Here is a 20631-nt window from a genome sequence, read left to right as displayed (position 1 = left end):
TGGCTGTTTCACAGCTCTCTTCAACCTATGTAGCTATCTTGGAATTTACAGTTAGAATTGTGAGGGGAAAGGGTTTATAACTTTCAGGAAGGAAAAAAAAATCCATTTTCAACATGCTTTGTCTGGGAAGGACATGTTTAGTGGCTTCAACTGTCATGTATCAAGCTCTAACAGTATCCTGGCTATCAGCTGTGGTCTTGGTTGGCTTGAGGGATGTGAGACTCCCTAAATGGGAGCACTAACCTCCTTGCTGTTCCCTTGTTCTCCCTGCAGAAGAGTGAATTCAGCGAATGAATGTTAGGCAATTGGGAAGGCTCAGGAGCCAGGATGAATCAGGGGACTTGTCTGTTTGGGTTTTGGAGCCACATGAGTAGGAGCAACTCTTACCAGCAGGGTCAAGCAAACATATGGAAGGATGCTGCAGATAAGAGGAACGAGAATTTGAGAAGTAGGAATGCTAAAGTTTTGGGAGGAGTTTTCACTGGGATTCAGTAAACAGAGTTTACAAGAAGTTGGAAAATGTTATGCATGAGAACTCACTTCTGTGTGTTCACTCGTTCCACTCCTTTGTGTTCACGGTACATGTAAGTGCTAAACGTCTGCATTTATGGGACTGATGGTGCTAATGTAAGTATCTTTAAAAACAGTTAAGAAAATCTAGTCTTTGCCAGGTTGAGCATTTTCAAAAAGAGAAGGTGAAGAGAAATTTGGTGAATGCCAGAAGTGTGTAATAATGGTCTGCACTAAAGGTGATTTTATTATAGGGCCTGAAGAATATTCTGGAATGATTACTCATAGGCTGTTTTTCCTCAAGGGCAAAGTGAATTAGAAAAGCCCATCATTATTGGTTTCTGAAATTATTTTAATGGTTGTGTGAGTGAAAGGAGCTACATATCATTTGCTTTCCAGTATCGTCCATTAACTAGTCCATACTCATGTTTATACTTCAATTGGTTTTCAAGAAACAGGACAGATCAGTAACATGGAGCTGTGTGATATTGCACCTAGAATTTTATCAGATTCTAAACTATTGATTTTAAATTATACTTCAGAGTCAATACGTTACTTTGTAGGTACATGCTCAGTAAATTAATGTAGAGCTATCAAGTTCAAGGAGTGTCATTAGTATTTCACAATTTTTTTATGCAGAGACCAAATGCCCAGTGTGTTTTCTATGCATCCTTAAGTGTAATTTATGTTACTACCAGCAGTGCTACTGACCGGACAGTGACTCTTCTAGGATCTGAAAGGAAATAGTTTGGGCTCAGAATTGAAAAGTGTCTCCAGGAGCAGACTTCATTTCTGGACTGTCTGCACTACAGTGAAAGCAGGATTGAATATACTGACTTTAATGTATCTCTCAGAGCAGTGGAGACATGATGGCTTGCAGATTCTGGGCACTTCACAGGAAATAGGTTTTAACGTGACTGCTTCTCACTGTTCATTGCTGTAGAGTTGCAGCACTGCATACTGCTGACCCTGTATTGTGGTCTAACACTTAACCCCGAGAGCTGAAATTTCTTATCCTGTCCCGTGTGTCTAGACATGTTCAATCAATGAATTCTGTTGAATTGCACCAAATGTATATGTTAATGTCCTTTATGACTGCCTCTCTGTAAATGTTACAGTTGCCAAAAAAAAAAAGAAAAAAAGGAAAAAAAAGGCACTGAATGAGTGAAAAAGGCTGTTACAGTCTACCTAAAAAGTTGTTCTAAGAGAACAGCTATCAGTTTCATTCACCTGAACTAGAGTTTAGTTACTGATATGTTAGTAGGAGGCTTTAAATTCAGTTACCATTCCCCTGAGAAACCCTCAACATTTATTTATCATTTCAGTTAATTTCAGTAAATGCAGATTGATAGCGTACTTTGTAAATATGTGAAAGACCTGTTTACAGTGCTTTGTTGCAAAACTTCAGAGAGGAATTTCACATTGTACCTTGAATGCAAAGTAGTTTCATTATTACCCTGATCCCAGATTCTAGCACTAGCTGTTAGGTAGATTATGGGTATTTCTACAAAGCAATGGGAAGGTATGACTGCACTATGAGTAGGTATTTATTGTGTTGTAACATCTGATGAAGATCAGTGAGGATGTAGTGATGTGTATCTGTGTGAGTTTTCATGTCCACAAAAAGGAAGGTGGATTCACAGTATGACTGTATTCAGAACAGCATGGGATTGAAAAACAGAAGGAAAGTTGGCATTGTAACGTGCAAAATTTAAATGATGCAAACTCCCCTTAGTAACGAGATTAAAAATAAAGTGCTAAGTTCCATGGTGTTGTAAATGATGCCAAAAGTTGAGTTGGTGTAAGATAGAAATAGAAAATACTGTTGTTGATGAAGTAGAAGAGATCACAGCAGAAAAGGTTACTGTGGGATGTATTTCATGTTATACTTTGCCTTTTTTTCTGCTGCACCCTTAATATTCTGCTTCTAATATTATATATTTCCCTATGTCAAACCTATGATTATACGACATATCAGTATATTATACACAAAACGCTATTTTTTAATATCACAGTATATTGTTACAGTGAGGTTGGTAACGGAAGTGGAAATGTTCTTTAATATTTCTAACGTGTATTTGTATTTTAGACTACTAACAGTATTTTGTGAAGTAGCTAAAAGTAAAGTTGTATATATGTTATTTTGTATGCTGTGTTACTTCTTTTTGAGTGGCTTTTATCTGATGTTTGGGGGGAACTCTGCACACATCATAAATATTTCATGGCCTTTCTTTAGGGCTATCTGAATCTAAGCTATGGCATAGAAAAGAAATTCTGTGGTTGGTGAAATTCTATTTTTCTGTTGATAAATTTTAAAACTAAAGCTAATGATGCTTGTGATTAGAAGCTCAGTGCTATCCTCTTTTAAAAGCCCTGTAGTTAATTCTCTGCTTGTCCTATTAAGTTGTCCTATTAAGATTTCCCATGTAAGCTTTAATACACGAACATCTCACAGACTTCAGCTTCTGCTGTCAAATGTTTTTTGCAATATTCTGTAGTTTAAAGTTGAGTGATCCCATGACAAGTGTGGCAACGTGGATTTAAAGACATATATATCCTTTTAATAAAATTTACTTTTTAGTAAGATTGAAAGTTACAGTGTTTGTAAATGGTATGTTGTTATTAAATACCATCACCTAATGGTATGGATGTTTGTGTCAGAACTTTTAACAGCAAATGGTATTAATTAGTCCACATCTTCATTAAAAATTTTCTTTAAATTTTTTGAAATTATTCGAATTAAAAATGTCAAATTTTAATTTATTTTTCTTTAAATATAGTGGAAATATTACAGAAATGTTGAGTATATTTCTTTTTGTAGTCATTCACATATTTTTATTTTTTCTTAGTTGTCTTTGGGTTTAAGATTTGGTTTTATGCTGTCTCTATTTTGCTCTGAGCTCATTTTAAAAAGTTTAATTACAGAATTAATCTTAAACTTGAAGATCATACATTGTTCATGTTTTTTGATAGATTGCAGTAAACCTGTGCTCAAGAGGATATTGTAAAAGCTGAAGCATTAATTTACTTCTATCTGATAAACTAACCACCTTTTAATCCGGCTTGGTGCCTGCCATGGTGGTGGTCTAAAAGAATTAGTTTGCTTCTTACTGTTGCAAGTACTTGTGGATCATCCAGGTTGGATACTTGAAGAGTTGGAGATTGCTTATATTCTGTGTTTATGCTGCCACAATCATCTGCTGGAGAAAGTTGGGATAGCAAATAGGGCAAATAATGTAAGTTTGAGCACTTTGTGTGAATAGGCAGTTGACCCTCTAAATAAATGAACTAAAATCTCTAAGTTCTGTGCTTGCATGAGAAGACTGATGCTAGTAGTAACTGGTGCCTATAGACATTTCACTCCAGTCTGCAGCTATATTCAGTACTTAATTTAGCCCCAGCCTTTTATTTAAAAGAAGAAATACAAAGATATCTGGGAATAGCTAGACGTTTGTTTTACAGAACAGGAAATAGTATTTATTTGAATAAAATAATTTTAATAGATTTTTGTGGGGTATTCCCATTTTTGATTGTGTATTCAATGCTGTTATAACAAATTGTGAAATGCACAGCAGCTCATTTTGGTGTACTTCATCTGCTCATTAAGGACATGAAACTGTTGGAAAGTGTCCAGAGGAGGGCTACGAAGACGGTGAAAGGCCTTGAGGGGAAGACGTACGAGGAACGGCTGAGGTCACTGGGCCTGTTCAGCCTGGAGAAGAGGAGGCTGAGGGGAGACCTCATCACAGTCTACAACTTCCTCGTAAGGGGGTGTCGAGAGGCAGGAGACCTTTTCTCCATTAACACTAGTGACAGGACCCGCGGGAACGGGGTTAAACTGAGGCAGGGGAAATTTAGGCTGGACGTCAGGAGGGGGTTCTTCACAGAGAGGGTGGTTGCACACTGGAACAGGCTCCCCAGGGAAGTGGTCACTGCACCGAGCCTGTCTGAATTTAAAAAGAGATTGGACTGTGCACTTAGGCACATGGTCTGAACTTTTGGGTAGACCTGTGCGGTGTCAAGAGTTGGACTTGATGATCCTTAAGGGTCCCTTCCAACTCAGGATGTTCTATGATTCTATGATTTCTGCTTTGATGGAAAGTCTGCATTTATAAGGTAACTGAAGTTAGATTCTAAGAGTGATTTTGCAGCTTCTACAGGATAAGCTTTAGTTATATTTAGAAACTTTAAGTTTATCCTTAATTTATTTTTGTATTTGTGAAGCCTATGCTTTGCCTACAATCTGCTAGATTAAATAGCCAAATTCTGTGCTGTGGCATTGTGTGTAAAACTGCAGTGACAGGCCAGAAATAGATTTCATGTCATCTGTGAGGATTTCTGAAAGTCAAAATACAGAAATCCTGTTTTAATGGATCGTTTATAAAGCAAAATAATTGCTTATTTTCAAAGTACTTTCTATCCAAAGATGGATTGAAGGGAAATCAGTGAGAAAGTGTTAGACTATCTCAGTAGTTACCTGTTTTCAGTGAGAAAAATTATGAGATGCAGTTTAAAGAAAACAAATACAATGTATATGTAAAGAACACTTCAACAATGAGCATGGTATAATGTCTCCAAACAAACATTTCTTACCAATGCATCAAAGTTTCATGTCACCATTCAGTACGGTGACAATAAAGTAAGGGTTCAGTAAGGGTTACTATAAAAATGGTTCTTCAGAAAAATATTTTTTTTTGTACTTTTTCGGTAATCTTTCTATCAGTAGTTTCTGGGGAAGTGTTTATATGTCTACACATCTGTAACCATTTGATTAGTATTGAGTCAGGTTCTTAATCTGCTATGGTCAATTTTTCTCTACTAACGCTGTGCACGTCATGAACTCTTAGCAGTTTTATTTCTTGCTTGAGTCATGGCAATGGAACTGCTATAAGCCAAAATGCCTGGTATAAAGGCCATTTCTGATTGTGGTTAATAATGAGAATCCCTGGTATAAAATTTTTTCCCTGATACTGTTAGATGACAGCAGTGTTTTTACATATGGGTAAGCAATAAAAAGGTCAAGAAAAGTTTCCTTTGTGTAGACATTTGGCTGTGAATGTTAAGACGAGCGAGATTTGGCTTTTAAATATCATTGTAGCTTTTGCTAGACTTTCAACGTGTTTTCTATAACCAAGAAGCTTCAGGCTTATCTGTGCTGCAGTCATGTGGCAGCAATTCACAAAGCCATCTGCACCTACCCTTGAGCCATCAGTTTAGCTGACAATGGTAATGGGGATGCAGCAAGAGAGGGCTGAGAACATGTGAAGCCTTGTCCCAAAGCTTAATCAATCCACGGGCAGTTTGCTGATACAGCCATGCTGCCTTGGGTCCCCCAGCTAGTTCAAGGCAGAGGATGTCTTCACAGCTGCTGTGTGGGTGTCCTCCTGTACTTGTAGAAGACCAATGTAGTTTGAAGAAACCTTATGGAAGGGACTGGAGCTGGAGTGTTAGATGTGATTGTAACATACCCTGAGGACTCAGGGACCAAATGGCAACACCATGCTGCTCCTTTTGAGAGGTGCCTTATACATTCCCTAGGTGACGTGTGGCACTGCTTTTTTGTTCCTTTTATGCAGATCGTGAGCTTGGGATAGTGAAAGAAATACTGGATAACCAAAGCCTCTGCATGTACAAGTTTGAAAACTTTCTAAAAGGTTCCCTTTAAAAAATGCTAACTTTAAACAGAGCTGGAATGATTTACTTTCTCTCCATGACCCTGAGAGAACTGTTGCTGTTTGTCAAGGTTTTGTTTCTTTTTTCCAAGTGGTATTAGGAGCCGATTTTTAGCTGTTCTTGTAAAGTTGCTTGAGTCAAATAGGTTTTTATAGAATCTTAGAATGGTTTGGGTTGGAAGGGACCTTAAAGACCACCCAGTTCCAACCTCCTGCCATGGGCAGGGACACCTCCCACCAGCCCAGGTTGCCCAAACCCCTATCCAGCCTGGACTTGAACACCTCCAGGGATGGGGCATCCACAGCTTCTCTGGGCAGCCTGTGCCAGTGCCTCACCACCCTCAGAATAACAAATTTCCTCCTAACATCTAACCTAAATCTCCCCTCTTTTAGTTTAAAATTGTTCCCACCTTGTCCTATTGCTATCCGCGTTGGTAAAAAGTCACTGTGTCTTTTATAAGCCCTCTTTCACTTTCTAAGTAGTAGTTAAATGTGTATTTGTGATAAAAGACAAAATTTGAGAAAAACGTGTTTTCAGTGCTTTTCTTTTACCTGAGGTACTTGGTTAGTGGGAATAAGAAGGGGCTTGTAAGCAGAGTACTGAGAGAATTAGGGGAACTGCTTCTTGTTCGTGTTGCTAATCCTTATTTCTTCTATACCCTGGGCAAATTGTATAAACCTTCTTTTTCAGATGTCAGTAGTGTGCTTCTGTCCTTTGTGTGCTCAGTGAAGGCATTTTCTCTCACAGAACTGTCAGAAATTGGTGCTCATCATTCTGAAACTAGGCCTGTCCCAGCTGGACCTTATTCAAGTGTAATTCTTCAATTCATCTTTTCTTATTGTAATGTTATGTATAAACTAGAAGTGCACATCACAGGAATGTAGTTATGATTCATTAGAGCTTAGAAGGTATTCAGATTTTGTTAGGAAAAGCACTAGAAATTCTAAATAAATGTGAGTGATCTATGCTATAGCTGCATGTCTGTGTAGATCTGTCACCATAGGTTTGCTGGTGGAATTAAAATAAGTGATGGGAAGCAGAGCTATCCTTCAAATCATTTTAATATTACAGATTAATATTGTGGATAATAAAATGGCTTTTAAAAAGGAAAGCCTATTACTAACACATATCCCTCTATCACTCTCTTTCTTATCTGGAATTTTGAGCTATTGATCCTGCTAGGAAATGGAATAGTTACTTACAAAATCACCTGAAGCTTCATTTCTGAGAAAAAAATCAAGTCCACAGCGTTTCTGACAGCATTGTGTTCTTTTATGGGAAAGGAATTCTGCTATTTGCATCTTAAAGAAATTGCTAGGCACTAATATTTTAGCGTGCATGCTACATAGCTATTTTTATTTTTATTTTCAGTGCTAGCTGGTATAAGAAAATTCAAGGATAAACAATATTCATGTGTGGTGTTTTATCATGTCCCAGAAAGGCAAATTTTTTTATGGATAATAAGCATGAATATATAAAGGGCTTTAACAAGGTTGTAAAGCTAGCTGTACCATACGCGGAGGGAAATCACAGACAGGTGTGTGTAGGCCTATGATTTGCAAAAATAGTTTGATTACTGCTATTTCTAGAATGCATTTCAATGAAAAAATGTCGCAGAATAGTAATCACTGCTGTGCCTTGTGTGGGCAGATGCTCTTTATTGCTCCGACTGCCCCAAGACCATGTCCTGGAAGAGCTTCAAAAAGGACTTGCATAGCCCAGCTGAGACCTCTGGTCTTTTTGGTTCTGCTGTAGTAACTGTGATGCTGCTGGTTGGGCCAACAGCCCCGTGTTATAGGGATGGATGGCAATTCCATACTTTAAACTCTTCATAGTCTGTTAAGAACTAACTGTAACCCTAAGATGTGTCCCGTGTTACAGTGTGGAATACAGAACCCCACGATCCCTTTAGAGATCCCTGAGCATGGGTTCAGACTGAAGAACTCCAAGAGTGCCTTCAACTATGTGTCATTCAGTGAGCTGATTTGCACAATCCAGTCCGTTCTCCTAAAACAAACAAGAAAGCAAATGAAAACTACCCTACATTTCCTAGCATGGTATCCACCGTTCACTCTTTCCTACCCATAATTATTTCTGTTAACTCCTCTGCATTAGGATCCAAGTCAGTAGTCTCCTAGGTGAGCTTAGGTTTCTGAGCTCCTCATGAATTTCGCATTTCCTAATTCCTGTGTGCTTTGACCTTCAAGTAAGCGATGTAGACTCACTGAAATGGCAAAGTGTGTTCAGCCAGTTTGGCTGTGTTCCCAATTTTGCTTTATGTGAGCCAACTGAATCTTACACCACACAAGGGTGTTCTTCAGTGAATCAAATCCAAGACAGGATGTAGGGCAGGGCTAGGTGGGTGGATGTATCAAGTCAGTGAATGTTTTTGGAAACTTGTTTTGTCCAACAATACTCGTGGATATTTTGAAAGGTACCTTTCATATGAGTTTTGAATGGTGTTCTGAGCAAATTCTTAACTAATCACATTTGTGATTGGGTAATTTATATATTTAAATATAGAGAATTTAGGGCCAAAGAGGTAATAGTTTTGTAATGATTCTATTTTTACTTAAAGGGTGTATAGCTCTGACCTTTAAGAGAACATGCTGATTTCAGCTTTGCACCAGATAAAAGTTGATGATGCTAATGGACTTTTCTTGGAAAACTAACCTGAATGTTTAGGAATTTGTAGTTTGCATACTGTGTTCAGAGAAGAATTTTAAATACCTTTAAAATTTCTTTTTAATATATGACTTAGAAAATATTTTTCTTCAAAAACGAGCTATGTGAGTTTGCAGCATTAAGTATGTTTTCTGTAGTGTTCTTACTTTACTATGCCACAGCAGTTAAGTATGTGTTGGTCAGGTTTGAGTACAGGTCTGAGATTTAATCGTTGAGTTAGAAGTCTTCAATGAGTGCACATATATGCACATACATATATTTCTGTCTCAAGGAATTAAGGAATTGCTTTGATTGCATAGAAGTGTGCTAAAGCAGAACAATTCTAAACTTGAACACAAAGATTTGGGCCTAATTAGCATAATAATGGGCAGATCCGAATTGACTGCTTGGGTCTGTAATCACATGAGTAAAATAAAATTCTCTGGGAGTAACAAGATTAATTAAATAGTTTGTATTTGCTCCATAGACAGAGGCTTCACGATTTTTTTTTATTTTTTTTTTAATATCATGGCAACACACACACCCTGCCATACAGCACACAGCACTACACAATGGGTTTTGCTCTGCAGCAGTGTGTTGGCTCTTGAAATTCAAGTGCAAGTTCTTTGTAGTCCAACAATTAAATTCTGTTAGGATTTCTTTTAATAATCTCAGGTGTCATGTCAGCTTTAAACCTTTGAGTCTCTGCTTTTGAAAATATACACAGATACAGTGGATTTTTGTCATATTTTTTCTTTGATGCTATCATTGGTACGTGGAAAAAAAAAAAGAAAGGATTACTGGTAAAGATCTTTACATAATCTAATACTGTTTTGTCAGTTTAAATAAAATGTAACATCTTAGTAGGTACTGGAAATTAGTACAGGTGCTCTAGATAACCAGCTTCTGGTGTACTTTTACTAGCATAGGCAAAGGTGGCAAAAATATTTAAGGAGTTAAATCCTTTGATTCTGTGGGCTTTCAGGTGTACTTGTCGGTTTTGTTTCATAGTTTTTTCTTCTGTAAAATGCTTTCTTCAAGTCAAGCATTAAGAGAGAAATTTAACATAATACATATCACTTTACTGAAATGCCAACCTTCTCTATTGTATGCCTCTAAGTTTTCTGTATTTTTAGACTTGTTGAACACTGGAAAGCAGTGTCTGTTTTCCAGATAGACGTACTTAGTTTCTTTGGTATTTGGGTTTATCTCCATCAGTTGAAGTTAAGCATTGCAGTGCAGAAATGCCCTGCAATTCTCTGTTAGTCTTTTAGCAGAAGTTCTTTCAACAAGCTTGCTGATGTCATTTGTCTGATGTACATGAAATCTCTCACTGGGCTCTTGCAGTGTATATTTTCTTATTTTTTAATATGTCTAATGCTAGGAACATGCAACTCTATTCCTGGTTTTAGAGCATTTTGAAAAATCATGTATGGCATATCTCACAAGTTCCAGACTGCTTTGACCTTGCAATATATCTCTGGCCAAGAGCCATCTGTTATGTCCTTCAGCATCTGGGTAAGGAGTGAGGGATGTGTAAGATTTGCATGCACATCATTTTCTGGTATAACTTATTTTGCTTACATATAGCTTCAAATTTAACCATTTCTGATGTCTGTTCATGTTGACCCCTAATATAACATGGCTTCATTTGCTTGATCTTGGTTAATTCAGCATATAACAATGGATTTTCATATTCAGGAGGGTACTCCTTGGTGTGTACATCCCATCCAAACTAAAATACTTTCGTAATGATCCTTAATGAATTATTTTCCTTGTGCTTGTTGGTGATACACAAATGCAGAAACATCAAGTGTTGAGTTCTCCCTGGAAGTCAGAAGAAGGATTGATTCTTGAAGTGCAGCATGTAGTAAGGTAGTCCGGTAAGCAGACACAGTTTTGGGGAAGCAACAAAACATAGCAGTATTTGGAGTCACTCTATATCTGTGTCACTCTAAGCTGTGATTCTTAATATTTGCAGAGCGCCTTTTATTTAGTATCTAATGCTATGCATTTTTTCCTCTATCAGTTGTATTATTTTTCATTGTAAAAGTGTTCAGATGAGTTGTAGAAAGCTATAAAACCACATGAATATGGAAGCAGATTGGCTTTGTAAATTCCTCTTATCTCTCCTCCTTCTCTCCCCACCACCACATTTCTAAATTACTGTACTCAAAAGAGTGCTTTGCAGCACTGTTGTATGTTGCTCCTTTTTAAAATGCACTTTGTTGTTAGGTAGCATGTTAAGTACCCACTATTCATAAAGTAAATCAAGAAGTGGTACCATATCTTGTAACACAAATACGTGTTTTGAGAGCATGTGGAGGAAACTTACAGAAGTACAACTAAAACAAATGCAAATGTTACTGAACGAAAAATAAATATGTTCATTTTGACTAAACAGTGGTAATTATGGAGCATAAATGTCAAAAAGTACTTTAAAGGTGCAGGTACAAAGAAGGTGTAAAGTTGCTTGAAGCAATAAGATGAAATTAAGAAAGTTCATCTTTCTTGCATTTTTTTTAAAGTACTTTGCATTCAAGAGTAAAAGCCTGTTGAATAGTTTTGCATAAGGACATTAGGACCCAGTCTGCAAAAGGCACTAATAAATGCACCCTAGAAAAAGAAAATTCTAAATGCAAAAAAGCAGTTTGAACTTAGCCAATGTGTTATTTTAAAATGTCATGTCTCTCTTTCTACAAAGTAGAAGATCTGGCAACACTTCCAGTGGAAGTAGAAGTCTAGTTTTATTCCACATTCCTAAGTATAAGAAGAGTGCTCAAAAATGAAATGGAAAACAATCCTACTTAGATGTAAACTAATGCCTGTCTTTATAAGTGTTTCAACTTCACATGAAGTAAGGGTAGCTTGAATCAGTGCATGCATAGTTCAAAAGATTTTTTTAAAGTATGGGAAAGATGTGAATTTTTGCCCTAAAAGGGAAATTGTATTTCTTTCAGTTACCATTTTATCTTTTCATATAGCTTTAAATAATTTTTATACTACTTCATTTTATACTGAGTTCTTCTGTCTAGCCCATACCATCAGGAAAAAAATGTATTAGTGTTTGTGAATGACAAAAGTTTTTTGACCTTTTGCTGTGCTCACTGGGCATTCTTATGGTAATTTCATTTCAATCATCAGAGCAATTTGTCAGTTTGGGGAACTTAAGGAGGAAATGTATTGAGTTTATGTTTCTTCATGATGGACATCACCAGCAGCAGGCATGCAAGAACACGACTGATTGTCACCATTGACTGCCCCAAGACTAGAACAGGCACACGACTGGTGTTCATATTCTCTCCCCTTTTTTTCTCCAAATGAGAAATATTTTAAAGTCTTTAAAAGTTTGCAGTGCAAAGTTTTTCAAATTCTTTGAGGGTTTTGTATTATTTTTACAGTTGTCATAAAGCTCTTTAGCATTCATGTATTATTTCATCACTGTTGATTTGAGCTTTTTTTAAATAGAAGTTCTGTGCATAACCTTCAGGATATTCGAAGTATCCATGTAATTAAAATCCTCACAAGTTTTTCTAACGCCCTGTACTACTCACTTTCAGTTTAATTTACACTCATTTTCAGAGCAACTCTGAAACCTGTACGTGGTCTGAAGCACTGAGCAACGTGTCTACTGTCGACAGGTCTGACTCTCCATACACAGTGATGCAAGATGTGTAGGCTGTTATCACTCAGGAATGAGAAAAAAAACCCACAACCTAATAAAACAGTCTCCTTAATAAGCATTAAGTAGTCCTGGTCAGAGAAGCAAATTGAATGTTATGTATTGTGAGGGAAAGAAGCATGTTGCTGTGCAGAAAATCATTCTGCTATGGTAATCCATCTGTGAATTTTAGGACTCCTGTCTCAAAAGAAGGCTACGGGAGACTGCAAAAAGTGAAGTGAAAAGAGGCACAGGAGATCAAAGATTTGGACAGGCTGCTGTAGAAGAAATTGCTCTTGTGTACACTTTAATCTGGGAAGGTGATGATTGAGGGGGAAGTGTGATAACATGTAGCCATGAGAGGCTTGTAGAAGGTGAATAAGGAACAGTATTGCTGCTCACTGTATCGTGTTGTATGAGAACTAAAGAAAACTTGCAGTTGATATCTTAAAAACTGACAAAAGCAGATGCAGCTTCTCATCAGATTGAGTTCAGCTATGGACTCTGTACCATAGGGTACTGAGTTTACTTGCATTCAGAAAAAGGCTGAACAACTCAACGGAGGAAAACTCCATTGAAATCTATTACTCTCTGAAAGGTCTGCTTCTGGCTCAAAGTCCTAGGGCTGTGAATTTCTGGAGGCTGGGGGAAGTGTTCCGTGTACCTGAATTGTGCTTGTAGGACTTCTCCATTGCCTAGTGCTTTAGACAGGTTGTTGGTGTAGGCAGACTTTTAGTGTGAACCAAGTCAGATTCTGCTTTATCTACTGAAAACCCACGCATGGGAACCATTTTGTATTGTCAGTTTTTAGTTATTAGTTGAAAAAGCTTGTCTTACCACTCCTACTTCTGTATGAGAAAACAGATTATTTTTTGTGGTTTAAACTGATTGACTTATTTTCTGAAGGAACAGTATTTCCACAAAAAAAAAAAAAAGTTAAAAGTACACAGGTCTCATATTGTGTTTTGAGGATAATTTTCAGTCTGTGCTAATTGTTTGGTTGGATTCAATTGTTGGTATTAATGAGCACATGTATTACAAATAAAGAGTAATTTTGAGAATTCACAAACAAATTTTCTCATAAAGTTCCTATTTAAGCTCTTACTTTTAGTTATGTATTACAAAACATATAGTTTATTTAATAACAAGTTCTGTTTTAGTCCTTTGACTCCAGCAGGGACTACTTGTGTTGAGTGTAGGTGTTTGTCTGTATCTGTTATTGTAGCTGACTAAAGAAATGTTTCAGAAAATTCTTCTTGAAGAGAGAATTCTTCTTGAAGAAGAAAATTCTTCTTGAAGAGAGAATTACAGAAGGTAATTTAAAATAAATTAATGAGCAAACAGTGGATCTTCATCCACTTACTATGCCATTCCTGATTTTGTAAATCTCAAGATTTCCCCTCAGTTTTCTAAAACAATTTCAGAACTACAAAGCCATTATTACTTAGGTGTATTTAAATGAAACCAGTTCCACACTTTTGGTCGTTCTTGTTGCTTTCTCAGAATATTTTTTATTTTCCTATTTTCATATATCATTTTTGATATGTAGGACCAGAGTGAAGTGTTCAAAGGGTTAGATGAACCGTGGGTTTATACAGTTGGCACAGTGACCTTATTTTTATTCTTTCTGGTTTTCACAACAATTTTTTTTGTAGAGTTCCATCATTGAGACGCCATTTGTGTGAAACTGGCTTTCTTAATCTATGATGATTAGTTCATATATCAAGTTAAGATTTCTTCCCACCATGTGCTCTACTTTATTAATATTAAATTTCAGATTTGACTTCAGATACAATCTTTCTCCCTCCATTTACACAGATGACCTGCCTATGAACAAGTTTCAGAGCTCTCAGTGTTTAACATAACCCATTTCCACAGGATTTGTATCACATTAAAGATGTATTCACTCAGTCTTTGTAGTTGGACAATTTTCACAGTTATTAGAGAACAAATATTTGGGAGGTGGTTGGAAATGGGTAATCGTGCTGCTTTGTAATTAGAGATTTAACTTGTATCATCTTTTTCTGGAACTGTATTCATTGTTACACCCTTTTCCTCCAAGACATGCAAATGGAATGTTCCTCAGCGTTTGCTGGCTTTTTCCTACCTTTTAATTCAAATAATGAAGTAAAAGTAGTTAGTCTTTTGGATTGGTTCCACTGTGAAAGAAGTTACCAATCTTTTATCCTTCATGACCTTTCTCCATTAGGAAACGGTAATTTTCACCTTTGCAGCGCCCACTGTTTGGACACATTTCATTTCATTTAGTTCTTCCCCTATAAATGGTTTGTAATTCTGTAGTATTCTTTTATTTATTTACACACATACACCCTTAAAAGTATGACATCTGTATATATGCTAGAACTCTCAACCTCTTTGTGAGCTGATAACAGTACTCTCTGTGCGGCGCTATGGAACAGAGAAATGGACAGGTGTGCCTGGCCCCTCGCGGTATATTGCCAGTTGATTGTGAGCAGTGGAAGAGGGAGGGAGGAGGATCATGACTTGGGGAAGCGAACTGTAGCACCATGCTGCAAATGTGTGAAACGTGTCACAAGTGAGTGGCAATTCTTCCTAATTTGTGAGACTTTGCCAGTCTAGCATCAAATACGTCCTTTCTCAATTAAAAGTTACGGGGCAAAATCCTGATCATACCATAGTTACTGGAAATTTTATGCTAGATTTTAGATGGGTCATAAAAACTAATCACTGTCAATGAAAATGTTCACCCAAAGCAATTTGTTTTTTTTTTATATATATGTTTTTTGTTTTTTGTTTTTTTTTTTTCTGCAAAAGCAATATTAAAATAAAATCTCATTCCTTCCAAACTTTGTCTGTCTGTCTGATTAAGAGCAGTCTGCCAGTTTACTTTTCCTGCAAATGCAAATGTCAAGGCAGAGAGAAAGCATTTAAGAAAAAGTAGTTACTGAGGTAAAGCTGAGTTGCTTACTTACAGAACAGAAGTTATTGATCTCGTGACTGGAATTTTACTGTGACATTAACGCTGCTCTGCCAGATGACTGAGGTATATCTCCTGATCTCATCTAAATAAATATTGGTGTAAGAACATAGCAGTTGCTGACTATACATTTATTGACCAGCTGCATTTTGATGACTAAGGTAATAAGCTATTGTGTGCTTCACAATAGAGCTTGTAAAAGATTATCGAACGCCTGTGAAAGGTTTTTGGCTGGCAAAGGTTCCGTATTATGCTTCTGAACTCTGATCATTTATCTAGAAATTTGTGTGGTTTGGGTTCAGTCATGTATAGTATGTTCCTGGTGTTAATGTCTTCTTGAAGGGCTCATGCTGAGGGATGATAATTCGATTTTAGAATGTCAGTCTTCTCTGAAGTGAAACAATTTAAATCTTGAATATTCTGCCTTTAACTTTGTTTTTAACTATAGTCAATTACTCATTGGCTTATATAATTAATTTCTAAGTATATTTTGCATTATAAAATGTTTTTATAGGTAAGTTTAAGAATCACTGTTTTGATAGAATAGATTTATAGTCAAATGCATATAAAAAGACTAAACCTACCATGTTCCAATCTTAGTTTACCTACTGTAGCTTTCTAATTACAGTTGCAAGCAGTAGCATCATCTCACAGTCAGCTGAAATTTTGTTAGTCTCTTTTTTTCTCTTAGGTTTGTTTTTCTCATCCCCTGTGCATATTACAAGATTCAGTTCTTGCCCCTCGCTTGCTTTGAGCAAGTAATTCTTTACTACTCATGTGAATACAGGAAGCAAAATTGTGCCCTAGAACTGTTTTCTTTCTTTTTCATTTACTTGCTTTCAAACTCCTGCCTACCAAATAACAGAATAACCTGTTCAAACATCGTGATGCTAAATACGGTGACTGACAGTTTTCACTCTGCAGTTTGAGAAAGCTCTAAATTGATCCCTGTGGCAGATACGTCATCCACCAAACAGTGTTTACATTGCTTCTAATTTTTTCCATTATAATCTGAGGTGATTTGATATCAAGCTTGGAATTAAATTAGATTGTGTACAAAACATATTTCTCTGAGTTATTCATTTGAGTAAAGCATACACCAAACAGAAGGGATGTATTACAAGGGTTGGTAGCTTCTTTCATTACTGGGAAGAGCCGAGAACTACTCTGCAAGACCATTATTTCTATTAACTGTATATTGTGAAGTTCCACGTTTGTTTGCCCTGCAACAAGTTCTGGAGCAGGATTTCAATTCACTGCACGTAGCTCTCCTTAGGGCTCACATCTGGATGGCACTGCGGGAGCATATTGCTGAAAGCAAACAGACTAGCAGTTTTGATGGTAACAATGGAGCCTGAGAAAACACTGGATGCCTGAATAAGATGCCATTAAAAAAGGGGGAGAGAGAGGGATGCCTAATGCAGTCCATTTAATGCAGAACTCTCCAGAGAGTGAAGTGGGGATTATGCCTGCTGCCCTTCTTATTAAAGACTGGTATAGAAGATGCTTTTGGGCGAATGGTATCTCCATAACAGGCACTCTGTTACTCATGAATACGTTTCTAATTATATCTTAATGATCTCAGCCACAAATAGGAAAACAAAAATCTTTGTCTCTCTGAGTGGTTACCTTAGTGGCTGCAGGTTTGGCAGGGCTGAGATTATCCATCTCCTTGCACTAATCCCAGGGGACTTCATTGTGAGAAATGAGACTTGTTTATGATGGTGAATTAAATTGCTGTAAAAGGTTATTTCAACAGACAGTTGGGAAATCATAATAAAATAATTTAGTAAAAATGGGAGCTAGAGTATGCTTAATGAAACATGATTATATTTAATTTTCTTGCTATTTCTATCATTAAAGGTACATTATCCTTTCTCAGACCTCATTTGGGCTCTTTGCCACAGATCCACTCTTAGTAGCAGACTGAAACTTGCATGTTCCATTAGGATATGAAAATAGCTAATAATACCCTACTCTCCTCTCCCTGTTTTTTTTTTTTTTTTTTTTTTTTAATTTCATTTACCAGCTTTTCAGATATATTTCAGCTGTTTTCCTCTTTCACCCTTTTATTTCCTCTCACATCTATTGTATACATTTGTTAGTATGAATAACCATTCAGGAGGATAGGTTGAGTGAAATGAAGTAAAACACTAATATAATAAGCTTAATAACTTTAAAATGATTTATTATGAGTAATTAACTCTTTTAGTTATTACTAGTACCTAACAAAGTCAATATTTTAATGAGCTCATTTAAAACTTGTTTCTGTGCTATCTTAATCTACTAGTGCAATTTTTTTTTTTATATTCTTTCATTTTACAGTGTATTGGGACATTGTGTGACGTTGTATATGAGGTAAAATTTCTGACTGGCCTCTAGTGATAATAACTGTAGTACCTGGTGCTGTTTTATGTCTCTCTCTTAGAATCAAAATGCTACTTTGATCTAAAAGTATCCAGCTCCTTTTCAGGCTCTGAGCTCATATGAGAATAAAATTACTGTTTGTTGGTAGACAGCTTGGGCAGAGCAGCGGCGTCTCCCCAACAGGGAGAACCAGAACGGGGGGGAAATTCACTGCCTTGGGGGATGAAGGTGCCATGTTTCCAGTGCCCCCATAGTGCCCCCATCTCCTGTGTTTCCAGGAAATAACTTCCTTAACAGTGACCAAAAGCAGGAATGTTTGTAAATGGGTGCTGCACTTAGAAGAAAATGTGTATAGACGACTGGAATATCTCTCTGTCATTACTAAAAGTTGTTTCTGTAACCTATAGTGATTTTCAAACCTGGATCCCTGAAATTAATGTACTGAATCAATGCAGTAGGTATTTAATATAAATGATCTGGGGGATAGGTGGGGAGAGTATATGAAGAAAGCAATAATGAATCATTTGTAGATTCCCCTGGAAAGATGTGCAAATTAAAAATGGTGTTCAACTCGTTGTTAATAACAGTAATAATGCAGAAGAACTTCCTCTGAGAAAGAAGTGGGACTTGTTTATAAGAGTTTCCTATTTTGCTGATGCTACTCATTCTTAAATGTGTCTGTGAGCTGCCTTTTAATCTCCTATAAAAATGGAGTAAAGTATCAGTGAGTTTGTATGTAGCTGCAAGAAACATAATATATTTGAAGTCACGGCATCTGATGCTGGTTTAGATGCTTACGAGGAGAATTACTATTTTTGTAGATCTGAGTTAGGACCAGATTTAAAATCCAGAATTATACCCTTGCTCCTCCTCTTTGAAACACAGGAGCTGACTTCAAGACAACTGAGAGTTTTCAGAAGTGGTGCCCAGCTTGTGCCAGGCAAGTACACAGAGAGCTTCAGGAGCACCAGCGGGCGGCAGCTGACCCTATAGCACCAGCTGTACCTGTACCATGAATTTTGCAACCTGTCTGCAGCCTGGCACGAATGAGATTGCCACCAGGGAGCAATTCTCAGGCCATTCCAAAATTCATTGTGCTGTGCTCTTTTTATATATTTGGTGAAGCAATTTCTGTCTTCTGCCACTTCTTCCTAGTTTATTATTCTGGGAGATGAGTACTATTAGTGCTTTATGTCTGTAACTTCTGTTTAATAGCAGCTGCTATGTGAAAATGTGGCTGTTGTCACTCAGGTACCATTTTAAATTGGTAAGAATAGTAATCTATTAGCACATATAAATTTATACTATTATAAATCTCATATTGCAAGTATTATTATTTTCAGATTATTATTTTTTTTATTATTTTTGTCATTCTTGATAGCTGTCATTTCTTTCTACATCTTGGTTTCTTCTCATCCGTTCTGGTTCAGATGCTGTTTCAGTTTAGCATTACTGGCAAACTCCTGCCAGCTAAGGAAACAACTATCTTCAAAAATCTGTGAATTCCAATGAATTCATGCTGTCAGTATTTTATAGAGCTAAAATGGGACTGTCACTTCATAATATTCTGCTGAATACTACCTGAAACGCTGCCTACTAAAGCAGCTTAGTCATGTTCACTTTTTCTAGGGTCACAGGTAGAGACAGAAAAAAAATTATTAAATACAAAACAAGAAGACAAAGGAACACATTAAAAAAAAAATAAATGAGGAAAGGAGCAGATGTTAATTCTTTATCAGACCAACAGAACTGAAAATGTATGTGCCTTTGGTTGTACACCGTCAGAACTAATTTAAAAACAAACTGTGGGGTCTGGAAACTACAGCAACATCCTAGAACAATTTAAGCAAGAAAAAAAATATATCATTAACCTTGAAGTTCCTTCTTTTTAGTCTCTAGATTTATTTATTCTTTTCAATTTTTCATCCTAACTACCCACTGTTCCTTCTGGTAAATAGTAATTATAGCAAAATCATGCTAACCTCACACGAAATTTGATTAAAGAATAGGGTTGATGGCTTGGTAGACGCCAAGTTAGGCTGATGAGTGGATTAGATCTTTGTGGGAGATTTTGAGGTAACAGTAAACTTCCTTTCTGTTGTGTCTACACAACAGAAATCCATCTAATGTTTACATGGAATAAGAAACCATAGTTTCTTCTTCATTTGTTCCAGTTCAGAACTTGTCTGGCTCTGAATTCAGACTGTTCCTTCAAACTGTTTCCAAGTGTGGTTCTTGTTTCTTTGAAAGCAGTGAGATTTCTTTTGGCTATGAAGACTGCATTTTTTAGGTCTGGATTTCACAAATACTTAATTTTGTAAACTAACATTGAGAGGTAGCAAATGCTTCAAGTCTTACTCAGCATAAATATGCATTTCCAAGTCCACTCAGAGTTTTCATCAAAAGTCTAACTATGGCATGCATACAATTAGGAATGGCATCAATTCTAATTTTGCCTTCAAATTGTGAATCTTTGTCTCAGTACCATAGTTCAAGTCTGTTTGGACCATCAGTTCATCCTAGCTCTTTTTATTCTTGCACCTCATATATATGACTTGGCACTCAGTTAAGAATTCAGAGGTGAAAGGCAGTTGTTATAGTGTACGTGTTGGGCCAGGCGGATGATCATGGATTGTCTTCCCATGACTGAGGATATTTAAGAAAAATCATACCAAATAAAATCTCCCTGTAGAATTCCTGTGGAGTAAACATGAATTTCACTCTTAATCAAATAGCTTTGGTGTTGGGAGTTGATGTTTATAGAGTATAATGACAAATAAAAGGAACCACGATGATA

General features: G+C 36.7%; 1 protein-coding gene across 5 annotated transcripts in view; it reads left to right on the top strand.

Moving 5' to 3' along the window:
• The window catches only part of ULK4 (unc-51 like kinase 4), a 232449-nt gene that overhangs the window by 111091 nt on the left and 100727 nt on the right, over nt 1-20631 (top strand). The window lies entirely within an intron of this gene.

Source organism: Aythya marila (assembly GCF_965140915.1).
Source record: "Aythya marila genome assembly, chromosome: 2".
In the NCBI taxonomy this organism is placed as follows: domain Eukaryota; kingdom Metazoa; phylum Chordata; class Aves; order Anseriformes; family Anatidae; genus Aythya; species Aythya marila.
This window is presented reverse-complemented; position numbering and strand designations above follow the sequence as displayed.